The sequence below is a fragment of the Prenolepis imparis genome, unplaced genomic scaffold, assembly GCF_030444845.1.
Source record: "Prenolepis imparis isolate NDT839.2.m4 unplaced genomic scaffold, iyPreImpa1.0 SCAF_12, whole genome shotgun sequence".
Lineage (NCBI taxonomy): Eukaryota > Metazoa > Arthropoda > Insecta > Hymenoptera > Formicidae > Prenolepis > Prenolepis imparis.
The window spans coordinates 5,036,564-5,053,734 of record NW_028141170.1 but is presented as its reverse complement, the minus strand read 5'-3'; positions in this window follow the sequence as shown (position 1 = coordinate 5,053,734).

Sequence of the window (17,171 nt, the reverse complement as noted above, 5' to 3'; positions counted from 1 at the left end):
ACAACAGTCGCCTCTTTGTCGATTAGCACGCCAACCAGGGACGGTCGGATTTTTACCGAGCTCGTGACGCTTGTAATTTTTATCGAAGCCCGGGGGACGAAGCGGGGACGAAGGAACGCGCGTCCGAAAAACGCGCAAAAATCCCCGATGCCGATATTTTTATCGAGAGTGAACGAACGTGTGAAACCATCGAGAAGAAGCGTGTATATGTATGTTGTATGTATTTAAATGACCGTGACGAGTTTCGTCGAACAATATCAGCGTTCGGATATCGTTAGGAAAAAAAAATAATCGTTCGCGTTGGGGAAAAAAAACAATATAAATTTATAAAGAGGTGGGCACAGAAAAAAATATATGCGTCTCTTCGTTCGTAAAAAAGTAAGGAATGCGATGCTTATATTTGCAGTAACGAATGTAGACACGTCGTGTCGCAGACACGGCACACGCCCGTGCACGGTGGTCTTGTATATATCAGCGCATGGCGAACTTCCCGGCGCTGCTTTATCATTATCGGATGTGACTAATGCGACGTTTAACGCAACCTCGCGTTAGTTGTTATTATAGCCCTTGGCGAACGGGTCCTCCTTCCCTCCCCTCCCTTCGCCCTTGTTCTCTCTTGCCCCCGTTCCCTTTCACTACTGAGCGGGCGAAACGCCCTTTCGTGTCCACACATGGTCCCCCCCGAGGGCCCCGAGCGAGCCCGATTCTGACGCTGGTTTTATTCATCCGATGGACTCGAAATCGGTCGGCAGGTCTCGGTCCATTGTTTCTCGGATTCACACGTTGGCGAGGAACGTAAAAGAGATTTCTCTTCGACACACTAAGCACCGGTCGTCGGGTACAGGTCTCCTTTAGAAAGTCTTTTTCAACAAGAAGAATTAATTGTCCTTTCTTTTTAATACAACGAATCTCGTATTGATAAGTAAAAATTAATAACATATACATTTTTCAATTAAATTCTACTTTCAATTTACTGATATATATAGAGACCAAGAGTAAGAATTTAATAAACACGCGCATTTTTTTCGAAACTTGTATCATTTGCTTGCTCACCTATTTGATCGACACGTGCGTATCACGTGTCGTATCTCGTCGCGTTCGCTTCTGTCTCAACTGATACGCGCGACTTATTGCAGCGGTCCCGTTTATATTTCGCAGTAAACATCATGGGACGTGGTTCTGTTATCGGATGCTGCCCGCTACTGTGTTTACGCGTATCTCTCTCTCTCTCTCTCTCTCTCTCTCTCTCTCTCTCTCTCTCTCTCTCTCTTTTTTTCTTATCACCGCTCTACAGGAACATATCGTAATATATCGCTGTCGCGTGATTAGTTTGGCAAATTCTGATCAGTAACCGCTTGATATCAACGCTCTTGAATGATATTCGTCGTGACCCAGATGATAATGCGAGATACCGAAACGAAGGAAACAGCCGCACCTCCTTCGATTGAATTTTCGACGAGACTCGGTATGTCTAAATACGAAGCAGTCTCACACACTACCGTGACTGCTAACATGGATTAATCTCGCTTAATAACAGTCTTGGCGTTCGTGTGTACTTCGCCCTTTACAGTCCGCTATTATTTGCGTAATTATTTCCGGCTGCGCGTCGGATAAACAATATTATTATTAACATTACTGATAATTGGGCCAAGGTGACGCTGGTCGACAATATATTCGATCGTTTCTCTTGTGTCAAAATATTTTTCGTACGCAGAGATGACATTATTTTTACTTTTTTTTATTATCGATGTGAGGAAATTTTATTTTAGATGGTGAGATATCAGCGTAAACGTTAATGTAAAAAGACGAGAGCCAAAACAGAATAATTAAAGGAGCGAGTCTCTGACGTTTACGACCTGAATGGTACATTTTTACAACGAGCACGCTTTCCGCCGACAATAAACCGAAGATTGGTTGGCTTTAACAAACATCGCGTGTACGCGTTGCCATTTACGTATGCGAGACAAGTTAAACGGATACGCTCGGTTGGCCTGTTATCCGGATGGCTTCCAGGCTCGCTGGCTGTTGGCGAGATAATCGCTTACACGTTGCACGCGTTGGTTAATTCACCGTCGTCTGACAAGCGAGAAAATCCTACCTAGAATTACTCTCGCCGTATATACATAGTACGCTTCGCGAATCGAGTTCCATCTTATAAACGCACCTGGGAATGCCAATTTTTCACCATCTAAAATGTACATACATACTTGTTCACAGTTCTAAATATCGCATCTTCCTTTTAAACATATTATAAAAAAAAATTTAATTTGGAAAATATTTAAACACTATAGGCATGAAGTGTCAAGAATTATATTGCTTGCATTTGGTTCTCATTTTTTTTTAGTTAAAGCTGCCCCAATTAATTTATATAAAAATGTTCCAAGTATAAATTCGATAAAAAAATCGTGATTTTATTTTATTTTTTTTATTTGAGATTATTACTTTGAGATACAGAATCCATAAATAGGCAATATACAATAAATCGTTGTATCGTAATTGTGAAACACTTCCCGTTTTTCAATCTCTTTAAACGTCGCGATGCCCGCCAGAGAATGTCGGAAAAGATTACTCCTCGGCGAATAAGATTTTGTCGCGAAAGATTTCCTCTGCGAAGAATGATCAGTCGGGGGGTAGGGGGGGCATATCACGGAAGCTCGGCGCCGACGCACGGAGGGCGGGACAAGGGCGCGGCCCTTCGTTCTCCCAATTTCGCGGGATGCGCCCGGAACGAGGTGCCGTTGCGGCGCAAAAGGACCCCCTCAATTATTGGACGGTGGTGATTTAAGGCGAGCTGCTCTCTTCTCTCTCCGTGTAGGAGGGCGACGGCGGATTTCTTCTTCCTCTCCTAGTGCCGTCCCGAGTCCGGGCCAATCTCCGGGGCCGTGGCGAGTCACGACCGGGCGGTAATCAGAGTGAGAAGATTAACGAGACGTTAAAACGAAGAGCGCGAGTTTACGAATAAATCAATATCGATAAGAGCGCGAGATGCATTATATATACGTATTCGTAATGAGACTCGAGATTTATATCGACCGAGGGACCTCGTTTCGGCGTTATCTCTCCCGGCCCCGGTAATACATCGAATGATAAATCTGCCCGCGGTATGTTTATTACGCCCCGAGAGTCAAAGAGTTTACAAGGAGCTGTGCAAGTATAAATATAATAATACAGTGTACGCGAGACGAAAAAAAAGTATCAACTTTTTAATTGTATTAAAAAAATTTATTAAAAATAAATCTGCGCTTTAATTATTTCATTGTAAAGGATCGTTAATACGAAAATCAATAATAAAATCGACCTGTGTGTTATGAGGGTAAGGCTCGAGTTTACTGAGGTGTACTATTACGCTATTCCACGACCCGTCTCGTGTTACACTTTGCGCGTAGCTGGTCTTAGGACGGTCCTTCAGTCTCGACATTTTTTCTATTCAATTTCGTTTATATAGTGTTATTCGCGTCGCGCGAGAGAGCACGCGATAATTTCGTTAATTTTATATAATTATAATTCTTCGATGAATATCTCCTCATTCCCTTTACATTTATATTTACAAAAACATACACGTACATAAATATGTAATTTTCGAAATTTGTTCCTGCTTTTGTTTATACAAGTATCTCACGTAACAACGGCACGAAACGGAAACGATAAATATACAGACTGCGAAAGGAGGAGGGTTCATCACGAGAGAACCTACATACAGAGAGGGAGACGCGCCGCTTGTTCGCATTTTTGCCGCTTTCGCTCCTTTAATGGCCTCGATGCTTCTTGCAATTTGTTCGTATTTCTGGTCTCTCGCGCTGTGCCTTCTTGCTCACGTTTTCCTTGCTCACGTTTTTGCCGATCGCATCGGCGCACGTGGTCACGTGCAAGTTCCGTAGCCCTCCTACGAATTAGGCGACTTGAAAACTCGAAATCTACAAACATTTTATATCGATCAAAATCAAAATCTGCATTTTTTTACCGATATATTTCTCTTTTATCTAATTATATATTTCTACTGGAATTTTTATCGGTGATGCAAATTTGCACTCTGCTATTGTCGATAACGATTACGAGATCTTAACGATAATTGCTGAGATTTCCCGCGAAGAGAGATGATGAGGGCAGATCGAAATCAAGGCTGGTTCCCGCGAAATCAATGGGATTCTCTCCTAATCCGTCGCGACGACAAAAGGTATTCCTCCCGTCTGTGTGAACCCTTAATACGTTAACGACAGGAAACGAGTCGACTACGCCAGCGGGCTCACCGCGCGCGTCCGCTTATGGAGGCGACCGGCAAATTGTCTAAGGAGGGGCTGAGTCCTAAAGAGTTCACGGCTACAAAGGAGCACGCAACGCGCTCGGCGGCGGGACTTTTTACGGGGGCTTAGCCCACATAAATGCCGAGAATCCCCGACGTTTTGACGCTATTCCTTAATGCGCGTCCTCAAACATCTGTCGAAAAAAGGAAAAAAAAAAGAGTCGTCGTCCTCCCCCGTCCACGTGCGTGTGTTATAATAACATTTGAATTGAATCACTCCTTTTGATGCGTGTGATCGACTCTGACATACTATAGAATGTAGATCTTTAAACATCAAACTGTGAATTCTTATTTATTTTTTATTTACTAGCAAGTCCCTTTAATACTCTGATCTTTATGAAAATTGTTTATTTCTAACTTGGAACCTTTTGCTCTCGAGCGAATTTCTCTCTTTTGCTCTCTTAAGCCGAGTATTCACTATGGCCTGCAACGTGCAATGCAACGGTTGCTGTAACCTAAAGAGTATTGTTAAACTCGAGTTTAAGACGTACACACATAGGTTACAGCAACCGTTGCGTTGCACGTTGCAGGCCATAGTGAGTACCCGGCTTTACAGAAGACTGTCCAGACCGTTCGCGTTTGTTCATTCTCTCCTCACAGCTTCCCCGTGCCAAACTTGGAACAGCTTCGTTAAACCTTTCTCGCTGAAAGCTCGCTCGTTAACTGAGTCATAGCAACGCGACTCGTCCGAATAGCTGTTTCTAGTCTATCTTGAGCACCTCTACCTCTACCTGTCACCATGAAAATTATCCTCTCTAAGAGGATTCTCCCTCTCTCTGTCTTTCTCTCTCGTCACTCTCGGTTAGCGCCGGCGCTAGAAAAGTAACTAATTAATTAGTTTCATGAGACGCGTGACGTTATCACGCGCTGCGCGTACCATCATCATCGTCACCGTCGTCACCGTCACCGTTGTCGTTGTCGTCGACGACGATGTCGTTGGACGAGAAGGAAGATGAGGAAATAGAGGGGCACGAGGTGGCGGTCGGTGGTGGCGATGGTGATGGTGGTGGTGATGCCAGTGGCAGCGGGGAAGATGCTGATGATGGTGGTGGTGGAACATCAGAGGAGAGAAGAAGGAGGCTGTCTCGCTCTCTCTTTTCTTCTCTCTTCCTCTTCCTCATGGAATACGCGTGCGGCGTTGCCATACCTCGTGCACGCACCAAATATTTGACGCTAACCATCGGTGAAACACACGCTCGAGCTCCCCTCCCAGGCTTACTAGCCAGCTCGAAAACATCGGCGCCTCCTGTTATTTGCATTCCCCTAACCAGCCACCGCGGTGTGTCATTGTCTCTCTTTTTACCTTCCCTTTGCTTCTCTCTCTCTCTCTCTCTCTCTCTCTCTCTTTCTCTTTCTCTCTGTAACTCTGTGTTTCTCTCGCCTCCGGTTCTCCTCCCGTTCACTCTCGCGATTCTCCGCGTCGCTCGCTCCTTCTCGCCTCTTTGATTCGCGTCCTCTCGCGCGTTTAGCACGAAAACGTGACGCTCCAGTTTCGAATTTTACCGATATATCGATCCGTGTATCGTGGATCATCGAATTTTTATCCATAGCCCACACATTCATCGGCACGAAGGGGGTTGAGGAGGGATGTCGGGGGGGACGAGAAATGTGCGGTGGAGACCGAGGAGAGTCGCGCGCGGGGGCCGTGTATAATTCACGCGCACGAAAAACGACGTCGTCGTTAAACGTCGAACGAAAAATTTTATAAATTCCCGCCCGTAGTCTCCGGAATTCCGACGCCGTAGGCCGCGTTGATCCGACTTTCTTCGTCCAGTAACGAGTTCTTCTCCTGTCGAGATAAAGAGAGAAAGTGAGAAAAGAGTGAGAGAAAGAGAAAGAGAATAAAAACGGGAGACTCTGAGGAGACTACATTGCTGATGCACCTTAGGAATTCGTAGTTTGCGTTTTTCGGTACGAAACCATATGATGTGCGCGCGCGAGGACGCGTGTACCCTGGGTCCTCCGCCGGTGTAGTAATTTACGAGCGATCGTTCGTCGAATTCTGCCGATGATATTTTGCCTCGCGGGCCGGACCCTCTCTTGACCGGTTGCTGCTCTCGCAGCTGCAATGTCGTATATTGCACCTCCGTCGATTTCGACACCTCCTGCGCCGTCGTTGATCTGCCACCGAAAACATCGAATATTTCTGCGTTAATTACGGTCTGGCCGTAAGTAGTAATCAACGGTCCTTCTGCCTCTTCCCCTTCTCCCCTCTCCTTATCGGCAAATTAAAAGTATCAGGATATATATGCTAATGTAGGATGCGCAAAAAACGAATATGCACTTTAGCAATATAAACACCTTTAATATCGACAAGTCGAAAGCTTAATTGAGTGAATTATTTTCCGAAACCTATTTACGTCACCTAATTATGGGATTTAATTGTATTAATTCCGTTGTTTGATTCATTTTTTCTGCTTCTTAAATCGTAATCCACGACGCGAACTAAAACAAAATGCTGTAATAGAACTTTTCAATGTTTAATTTAACAGTATTTTGATAACCAACATGTCGAACGTCAGTCACGCGAGGCTCAAGGGATTTATTTGATTCGCACGCTATCTATAATACATGGCGAACGTGTTGCATGATTCAGGTAGCGGCAGGATATCGATGACGATCTACCGCGATGCAAATCGACGACGATGCGCCGAGCGCGGATAATTTCCGCGTGTCACGATAGATCGATTAATTATAATGCACCTGCATTCCACGATACATCTATCCCTTGGCTAATCTTTTTCCTAATCCGTGAAAATGTCCAATTTCAACGGGCTTATCGGTCGCGATCCGAAGGATTATTAACATTGAAGCAGCTTCGACAGACAGGTGTAGAAAGCGACAGGTGGATGGATGGATACCTTTCGAAAATTGAATCTAGCCCCCTTAATGGATCACGCGAAACCGCCAGGCTTATTACGAGAAGTTAATTAACCGCGGGATTAATCTCTAGACTCTGGCTGTCCTATAAATAATCAACAAGATTTGAGACTCTGACCCCTGCCGAGCTGGCCCCCCCTCCCATTTTTCAAAATCAAACAAACAAATAGTGCATAATAATGAGCTTTCACATCACGCAAATCAAAAATTTTGAGCTCGTCGCATTGAGAAGGAATTTAATACTTATTGTGGGGGGGTTGAGTCGACATCGACTTTACTTAGCCCCCCTTGGTCTGAAATCCTACCAAATGAATCCTACGAAACGAGTACATAAATCGGCGTTTAGATATATTAACATAAGATATATTAAGATAACATTAATTAACACACAAGTAGTTTAATACCAGTAACTATCGAGCTTCTAATTTTTTAATAGGACCTCACTCTTGTATTGAAAATAAATAAAATATTTTCAATATTTTTCTATCTTATTCTGTCGGAACGAAGTTCCCAACGGGGCGTGGATCTCGCGGTCGCAATCGCCCGCGACTTTCATTTGCCGCGGCGGATTTCTTCTCCGCCACTTTACGGCTCGCATCATCAGAGAGACACGTAACGTTCCTCGCGCGCTTTCGTAGAGCTTTATCCCTTTTCATTTTAAAAACGTTCTCTTCTCGGCAAGAATCTAACCGCCGCCTTTCCTCTCGTCGAGGCCGAGTAGTACCGAAGAGTCGAAGATTGTCCACTTGACAGTCGTCGGAATGGACAGCACTCGGAATACGCGACACTTGGCGAACGGAAGACAGAGAGGAAATGGCGAGTGAGAGAAAGAGAGAATGAATGGCGAAGAAAATGACTATAAGAGAGACAGAGGGGACAAGGAACGAGAAAGGGAGTATTACGGTAGCTGCTCGCTGCATAGAGAGACGGGGCGGTTGCGTTGGAGCGCGCACAGAGTGTCGCGCATTTAGATAATGCGTATGTTCTCTCTCAGAGCTCTCTTGTGTGTCTCCCTTTCCCTCCCTCTCGGTCCATATCTGTCCACCCGTCGTATCCCTATCTCTTTTCGCACTTCACTAGCGTTCGTCCGTAAAAGCTTGAAGCATGCATCCTTTTATCCTCTTGTAACTTTGGTGCCTTCGCGCTCTTTTCGTTATAACCGGCTGGTACGAAACGTACCAGTAGTGACGCGCCGTAACGCCGCGCCATTAACAGGCCGTAATTGCACGACGCCGAAACGCCGACGGCTGAAACGCGCGTTCGCCGTTACAGTATATATCCGGCTTCTCTTCCCGACAAGAAAACGGCTCTCCTCTCTCTCTCTCTCTCTCTCTCTCTCTCTCTCTCTCTCTCTCTCTCTCTCTCTCTCTCTCTCTCGCATCCCGATATACACTGCGATGCCAACGAAAATAACCGCCAACAGTCGAACGCGATCATTGATGAAATTCAACAGGATATCTTATATAAGTGGAGGAATATAGATCAGAGAATTATTTATTGTCAAAAAAAATCTTCTTTCCGGAATAGCATCATTTTCGAGATTTTTATTTCTTATGTCATCCTTGTTGCGAAGATTTAATCGCGGTAATATCATAAAAATTATCATCTACTTTTAAAAGAAAACATTTTATCATGTGTAACGTTATAATTTTTTTCAGAAATTTTGTTCACTTTTAAAAGAGTTCATTTTTTAATTGTTGAGAATTTGATCCAATGTATGCTTGATTACGTGCTGGCTTTTTTACATTTTGAAGATAATTCCATAGATAAAATTTTTAAATTTTATTACAACAGAATTATCAAATACATACAATTAACAAATACATTGATAAAATAAAAAATAAGATATCTCGAAACCGATGCATTTCCAAAAATTTTGACGATGAAGAATTATGTTCTTTTTCTGAGAGAAAACTCGATTATACTGGTCTATATTTTCCCTGTATGGGACACTCTGCAGAATGTACGGCTATTAAAGATATTATATGGTTGTACAGCTTGAAAACGCTTCTTATTTTCTATAGCTTCTGCTGATGGAGTGTCACGATCAACTCTTTAACCAAGTTTAGTTTCTCCGCGTGCGTTGTCTTCAAAATTGGCCGTTTTGTTACTCTGGAGCAACCTCGGTGAACGGCACGATTTACGACGGGTAATTACCGATGTAACCGGTAGTCCCCATATTAGGCCCCTTGTATATCAATGCTGCGAGGCGAGCCCTTCCAAGCGCTTCGATAATGCAACATTGTGCTCCTCGTCGCGGCCGGCCGTTCGTTTAGAATCGCTCTCCTCTTTGACGACGGTAATTCCATTGTCAGACTCACGACGCGACTTAAGGTATGCACGCTTTCGCATATACATATATCCCGGCTCGTGGTCGGCACTGTTGATCGTTTACCGTGGCTCGAAGTAGGTTAAACGAGAAACGTAGTTTGTCACGAGAGATAACATAGTACTTGTCGAATATTGTGGTATAACTCGTCTCTGGCGATCTATCTGAATTTATTTTTTTCGCGAATTTGTTTTTTTAATTTTTCACCGCATCCGTCGTTCGTCCCGGAACGGTATCTAACGTCAAATTAAGTCCGAGTTTATTAATCTGCCGCGAGAACGCACGAATCACGGAATTGAATTACAAGTACAAGAGAACAGTGCAATTACACGTGTTTCCATTATCGTGTCGGCGGCCGGCGACGTCAAACAATACGAAAATCGAGTTTCGCCGTTGCAGCGGGGCGCAAACTTGAATGCCCGACAATGTTGTATCCCCGCAAGTAGAGTACAACGCCTCGTCGTTGTGGCCGACTCGTGTCGTGGGCGTATTATTGCAGCTCCGGCTTCTGTTAGCTCGTTCGTATATGTACGTACAGGAGTGACGACCGACGTCGCGGAATACGCGAGATACGCGCGCGACAGCTCGTTGTCATTGTGGGTACACACACTTTCACGTAATTGCATTTCGCGCTCGCCACACCCGGCTTTACCGTAGCCGCTCGCGTCCTCCTGACCTCTCTCGGCTCCACCTGCGTAGAAAAACTTTCGGAATTCAATTGAAATGTAGTAAAATTCCCCAAAAGTATCTCCGTGGACTCCAATTAGAAAATCTATAAAGATTCAGATTAGAAGTATAATGTTTGAGAAACGCGATTTTTAATCTGTGGAGAATTCAAGTAAATCCAATTTGCTTTCTCTAACGTCTTCTCAACATTCTTTTTATTCAACATTATCTGCAACTAAGCAAAATATTTGAAACGCTTTGCCGTAGAAGTAGAATTTTACAGTGGCAATTAGAGTTGGTTTATATTTAATTTTTATTGAAACTGTTTTAATCAAAAATAGAAGCAAAAAATAAGTTAATTATTCTGAATTCTTTATAGAAATAAAATCAGATTTTAAGATGATAAAAACAATTTCTTCAACGATCAGTACTCGTGTTTTATACAGGATTTTTATATCCAGTCTGCTGTGAAAAATTAAATGCAAGAAAGTATAGTAAACAAAGAAACTATTGTGTTTTTACATTTTATTTTATTGTGTGAAAAAATTCAACATTGATATAAAAATGGAATGTCTTATTCGATTCTACCTATATATAAAAGTATATCGATTTTTTTAAATCTTGGGAAATTTTTATAGTTTGGCGAAAGTGAGCCGCTTTTTCAGATTATTCTGAACAAAAAAAAATTATGTTTATCCGTGAAGAGATGAAATTTTCTATCGTAGATAATTATACACCTTTGTCTGGATAATAATTACTTTTATTATATCAAAGAGTTACGATGGTACACATGACTTGTAATCTTAAACGAGATGCGCGAATCGTAATACTTATAATTGATTAATTATTAATTAATGTATATCTATGTAGTCACATTATTTATTTAAATACTTGCCAAATATACTGAAATTTTATTACGTAATAACGTAATACACACCTTTTACGCTATCGCGTAACATTATTAAATATTTTCGCATTTTCAAGTTTTTTGCGGCAGACTTTAACTGCGCTTTGTCTCTTTCGAAGAGGCGAGAAAAAATGTCAATATTACAGCTTCTTTGCATTATTAACCGCGAATGTTTACTTTGCCAATCCGCAGCATCCGTAAAATTTCGCGGGACCACCTCGTCAATTGTCGTCGACCTTGTCTAGGCACCTGCCTCGCGATTTCTTGTTGCGTAACACGGAAACTAGAGTGGCCAAGAGGGAAGGCAGGAGAGGAAGCTGAGAGAAAGAGAGAAAACTCTTCTCTTGGTAGCCTCTCTGCTTCTTTTCTCAAGGCGAGTGTAGGTGTCTCGTTGTTTCCATGTGGGTACCGAGTCGACTCCGAGGACTATTATTTGGTCCGAGGGTCGAGGGATTCGCGTTACGAGCGAGAAAGAAGCGTGGAGGGGTCCCGTTAGCGAAGGGTCAAAACTCATCCGCCCCTTTTCGGAGGATACCACGGCGTTCCTCCTACTTCTCCCCCTACGTGCCCATCGCCGTCCTTGTCCGCGATACGCGTGGAAGAAGGACCGGGCGAGAGGTCCGTGCTTTCTCATCTTGTTCTCGAAGGCGAAGGCTGAAGGCCCCAAGGCAGGTATAATACAACCTCTTCCCATCGCCTCGGTATATCCCCCTCTTTCTCTCTTTCTCTTTCTCTTTCTCTTTTCTCATTTTAGAGTCCGTCCTTCCTTCTCACACTTTGGCGTCTCTTATTCCTCCCGTCTCCTCTCCCTCCCCCGTGTCACCCCTCGGCTAGCCGAGAGGTTATTTATTACAGGTTTGGCGTTTATATTGGATTTACACAACTTAAATACCGAGCCCGGCGCGCGCGGCATCAACATAAATATTGTATTTCCTGCGTCCACGCATACGCACACACACATGCACACAGATTGCGCCCGGATCCGCACCGAGCCAGTTTCACGACGCTTTTTCCCCGAATCCGCGATCGTAATCAGACCCCTCCGTCTCCCAAGACCGGGCCCACTGGTCGCTAAAACGAACATACGATGTCTCTCGGTGCCTCGAGAGAGGCTGACGCCTCTTTAAAATCAACTTCCGTCTTCCAGATAATATAAGAGCAATCTTTATTCGCATGATCACCAAGGAGATATATCATCGGGACATTTAGCACCGCTAAAAAGGTGGTCAAAAATTCAAAGAATGATATTTCGGATTATAAAAATATCACTTTTCAAATAAAACGCAAAGGTCGCATAAACATATGCTAAATACATATCTATTCAGACTCGTATAATAATTTGTTTCGAAATATACATAACGAGATTTCTTTCTCTCTCTTCGAATATATCCGCGTGTTCCTTAAAGGGCCGCCTCATAGTATATTCCACGAGGCGACTCGCGTGGCTGCAAGCCGCCGCGGGTCGGATCAGTTTTTGCGATAAGTGGTAACAACAACACCGCGCTGGGAGACGAAAGATGAAGAGAGGGAATAAAAGAAGAAGAAGATGATGATGATGAGAGGAGAGATCGCGGGAGAGAGAGGCTGCGCTTTCGTTACCGCGGCAACTGCGCCGAGCCTCGTGCCCGCGTTTAGAGCAAAGCGGAGCCGCGCGTATATCGCAATCAGCTCGCCTCCTTATCTAGGCGACGGCTGCAAGCGTGTAGGCATTCATCATCCATCATCCGGTAGCGTGGAAAAGCGTCCGCGTGTTTCTTGCGCCCCGCCGCACAAGCAGTACCATTTTCGAGAAACCCATTTATGAGAAACTTTCGCGGTTACTTAGAGACGCATAGTTGATTTTACGCACGTAATAAAAGAGAAAGAATGTATAACTTCTCCTCTATTATATATCATTCTGTACCGCTCGCGCTTTCTCTCACTTTAATATTTCTTATAAAATATGAGACTGGCAGACGTTGCGTCTCCGAAAATTTAATAGACGCGTCTTCGTACTTGTTTAAAACTTTTAATTTTTAATATCGAAAAGGTTGTGCGCGACTGAATGAAGAAAAGTAGCGAAAGAGATTCGCAATCCGGATGTCAGCTGATTTCGTCGCGCGATGACACTTTGTCCCCACATAGAAACTTTTCAAGATTTTCTTAGATAGATTTCGAGATTATAGAATGCTCAAATTTGCCCAATCATACTATGCTATCAATTGAAAATTCGATTTTTATCGCAAATAAATAATTCGGGTTTTTTTATCTAGAATCGAAATAATATGGACATTCGTATCTTTTTTTTAGCAGAAGAAAATCGAATAAGAAATCCCATTTTTATTCCAACTATTGAAATCTCAATAGAATAAAAGTGTATTCATTTTTTGTTCACTGTATCTTTTCGCATTTAAATTTCTATGGATTGAATATAAAGTCTACAAAAAAGCAAATAATCATAAAATCATAAATATTAGTATTTCTTATTATTTTAAAATCTGTTTTCATCTCTATAGAAGATTCGGAATATTTAATCGATTTCTTGATTCTATTATATAATCTTCTTTTTCTGATGAATTTCGAGTTTCAAATATCCAACTCAATTGTAATGTTGCATGGAAATGGGAAACACGACTCTTTCGAAAAATACGACCAGATTCCAATTAGATCCCAGAAATGGAGGCTGCGGACCGCCTTCTCGCTGCGCCCGTCGCCCTTCGCGCAGGACGTTGTGATATTCTCCCAATTTCACTCGCCCACGCCTCGTCTTCCCTCGTCTCGACGAAACGTCTCGCGAAGCACCGCATCGCCGGCGAAGCTCTAGCACGACCCAGTTGAATCCGACAAGAGTTCGATCGACACCGCGCGAGGAATTACGCGTTTATGTCTTGGTCGATTCTTAGACATTAAAGTCGAAGCGCCGCGAAATAAAACAATGAATTCAACGGAGAAATCTTGCGCGTCTGATGATTAAAAATAGAATCGCGAAATGTACATGGCACGACACGCGGCATCTCGCTCAGTTTGATATCGTCGACTCAACGAGCTCCGGTGAACCCGGGATTTATTTATCGAGCCGGATAACGCGGTTTCATGTTTCGATAAACTGTTACGAAGTGGAGAGACGCCCACGTAGAGAGAATCGCGCTTGCACGCGTCAAGTTGAGTCTGTTTCAAGACGATGCGGACGAGTGCCTTCGTATCTTTGCATTTCTCGTCTCCACAGACTATTTAGTAGACCATTAAATTTGGGACATTTTTTTTCATTCGCTCGTCTTATATCTCTTCGCTTGGAGCAGGATGCGCGTGCGGAAGGCCGACACGTGATTTCCGCGCACGAGTATCCTCTAACGTCCGTCGCAATCGGATTTTACGCGAAGTGACCAGCGGCGGCTTTCGACAAGAGAGAGAGAAAGAGACAGAGATGGAAGCGATGCATCTGTCTGCCTGACTGGGCGAATTGAATTAGGTGTGCGCTCGCGCCGCGAATCGAGCGAGAGAAAGAGACAGAGGTGGAGACGGATCCGCGAGGTGCATAACGGGCTGCACACGCCGCATAATACGTCCCTGCGTGCGAAGCTGCAGAGAAAGATAGAAAGAGATCGAACACAGTCGGCGATGATGCCGCATGCACCCGATGCGGCAACATTGTAACTTGTAACCGAGAGAGAATATACACGAGAGATACGGGAGATGTGCGGTGCGGAGAAGAGGAATGGGAGAAAAGGAGAGACGGCGCCGGAGAGGAGAATAACGTACAGAGAAATATGGTTAGAGAGACCGCGCGAGGAGAGAGGACGGTCAGACTCGTCAGAGAGAGAGAAAGAAGGAAAGAAGAAGGATAATGGCCGAGAGAGAGAAAGAGAGAAGGAGGCGGAAGATAAGAGAGGGATCGTGCATCTCTGCACGTGTACGCGAGCATTGTGTATACACGTCTCTGTGTGAATGTATAGTGGGTGTCGCCTCTGTGTTGCCGCCGACGTCGCTGCCGTTCCTCGTTACAGACGCGGTTGCTGGACGCCCTCCACGAGACCAGCCCTCACGACATGATCTATCAGCTTTGTCTACTCTATACCCTCTTTCTCTTCCATCTCTTTGTCTCTCTTGCTTCCTTACCCCGGCCTGGCCTCTCTTTGTCTCTGGTTCTCTCTCCGGTTCTCCTCGATCCTCGATCAGCGATGCGCGCGTCTGCCCTGCGCTTCTCTCTTCTCGTCCAGGGACGACCGAGTGCGTACGTACACGAATGCGTGAGCGAGAACGAGCGCCGGCTGATTCGACGCTAGGGGGAACGGATCTCGCGAGAGAAGATTAATGAGGAGTCGCGTTAGTCTCGCTGAATTATTTCGCGCGATTCGCGTATCCATTTATGAGGGCCGCTCCCGGTGATTTTTGTCCCTCGGAATAGGACGTGCATTCGTTATTATACTCCGGGGGAGAAGATAAGAATATGAGATTGAAAAAAAAAAAAAGACCTCGCTCCTTGTCTCCTTCTTCATGACATCAGTCACTTTCACCGCATCCTCGAACGAGTCGAATTGTAGAATCGACGCATAACGAAGAACCTTGGTCCTCTCGGTCATCTGTATTAAAATTGAAATAAATGATATAATTTTATTTATCTTATGTTTTCATGTCGCTATATTATAACAAGACTCGTCATTAATATGACGCGTTTTGATGAACATTACGACGCATCATTAATTATGCTTTGATTTAGGCTCGAATTAGCCTTTCTCGGTCGTAACTCGATCATCTAAAAGTCTGTTAATTATCTTTGAAATTTGGTTATCTGACAATCTGAAAGTCTTTTTCCTTTATACCAACTGTACCGGCTTATATTTCGAAATCTACGAAATTCCCCCGCAGATGATTGTGGTAAAGGGTCATTCGCGCGTCATATGACTCTTTGCTCTGTAAACAGTCAAATCGTATACGTCTGGTCCATTCGAACTGGGCTCATAGAAACACGATCACGGTCCTGCGTCGTTCCTCCCCCGTTGCCCTTCACCGACCCTCCGTCTCCCCTGCCTTCGTCTCCTTCCTCCATCGTCGTCTCCTTCGTCCCTGCGCCGAGAGAGCCGGTCCCCACCGGACGTGCCAACCAGTGGTTCTCATCACGAGAGCACAATCGTGTTCTCCTCTCGAGTAGAGTAGAGTAGAGTAGAGTAGAGTAGAGGAGAGGAGAGGAGAGGAGAGGAGAGGAGAAGAGAAGAGAAGAGAAGAGAAGCGCGTCTCGTCGTCATCGTCGTCATCGTCGTCATCGTCATCGTCTCGTCGCGTGGCGGAGAGGAGATCTCGAGACCACGAGGCTCTGCGCTCTCGTGTCACGTGCCGGCACGAACTCGTTAACTGCCCTAACGATCGGGATTCCACGTGGCCGCCGTCGTCGCCGCGTCGTGGTCTCGGCCGATAATTGGCAGCGGGTCGACGTGCCAAATCGCCGCTTTTTCGATATTATATGGGCGCGCCCTTCTCGCGATGTGACGACGCCCCATCAGTATCGAGAGGGCGGATTATCGATGCAAGACGTGCAGGGAAAAATTAGTGCCCGATGGCAGATGGTCGATCGATCGCGATGATTTCGGGAGGACGCAAAGTGCGCAATGACAAATCGCGTTGCTTATCGATAGGATTATTTAAGCTTTGATTTACAATATAATCCCGAGTCGAAATGTTTCTCCTACTTTCAATCTCAATTTTTAATGTGATATACATGTATTTTGATATTATAAATAATTTCATATTATAATTAATTGAAAATGAGAGCAGAATTTCGACTCTTGTCATAATTATGCTCGGACAATGCATTTGTTACAAATGCATATTTAATTGTCGTCTCACATCTATCATTCTCATTTCTTTTATATCTACAATTTATTTGAAACGTATAATACTGGTACCTTTAAATTCCCCAATGACATTTGTCTTGGGCAAAATTCTTAGCGCATCGCCGTGCGCTGCACATGCGTTTACGCATTCCTAGACTCATAAGCACGCAAACCCTCGCTCGGGAAGCGCACGTGCTTATCGCCCACGAATCTGACATGTGAGCGCCGGACGTGCCGCGTTATTGTCGTATATCGTTTATTACGCAGCCCGCGATTTTAAGT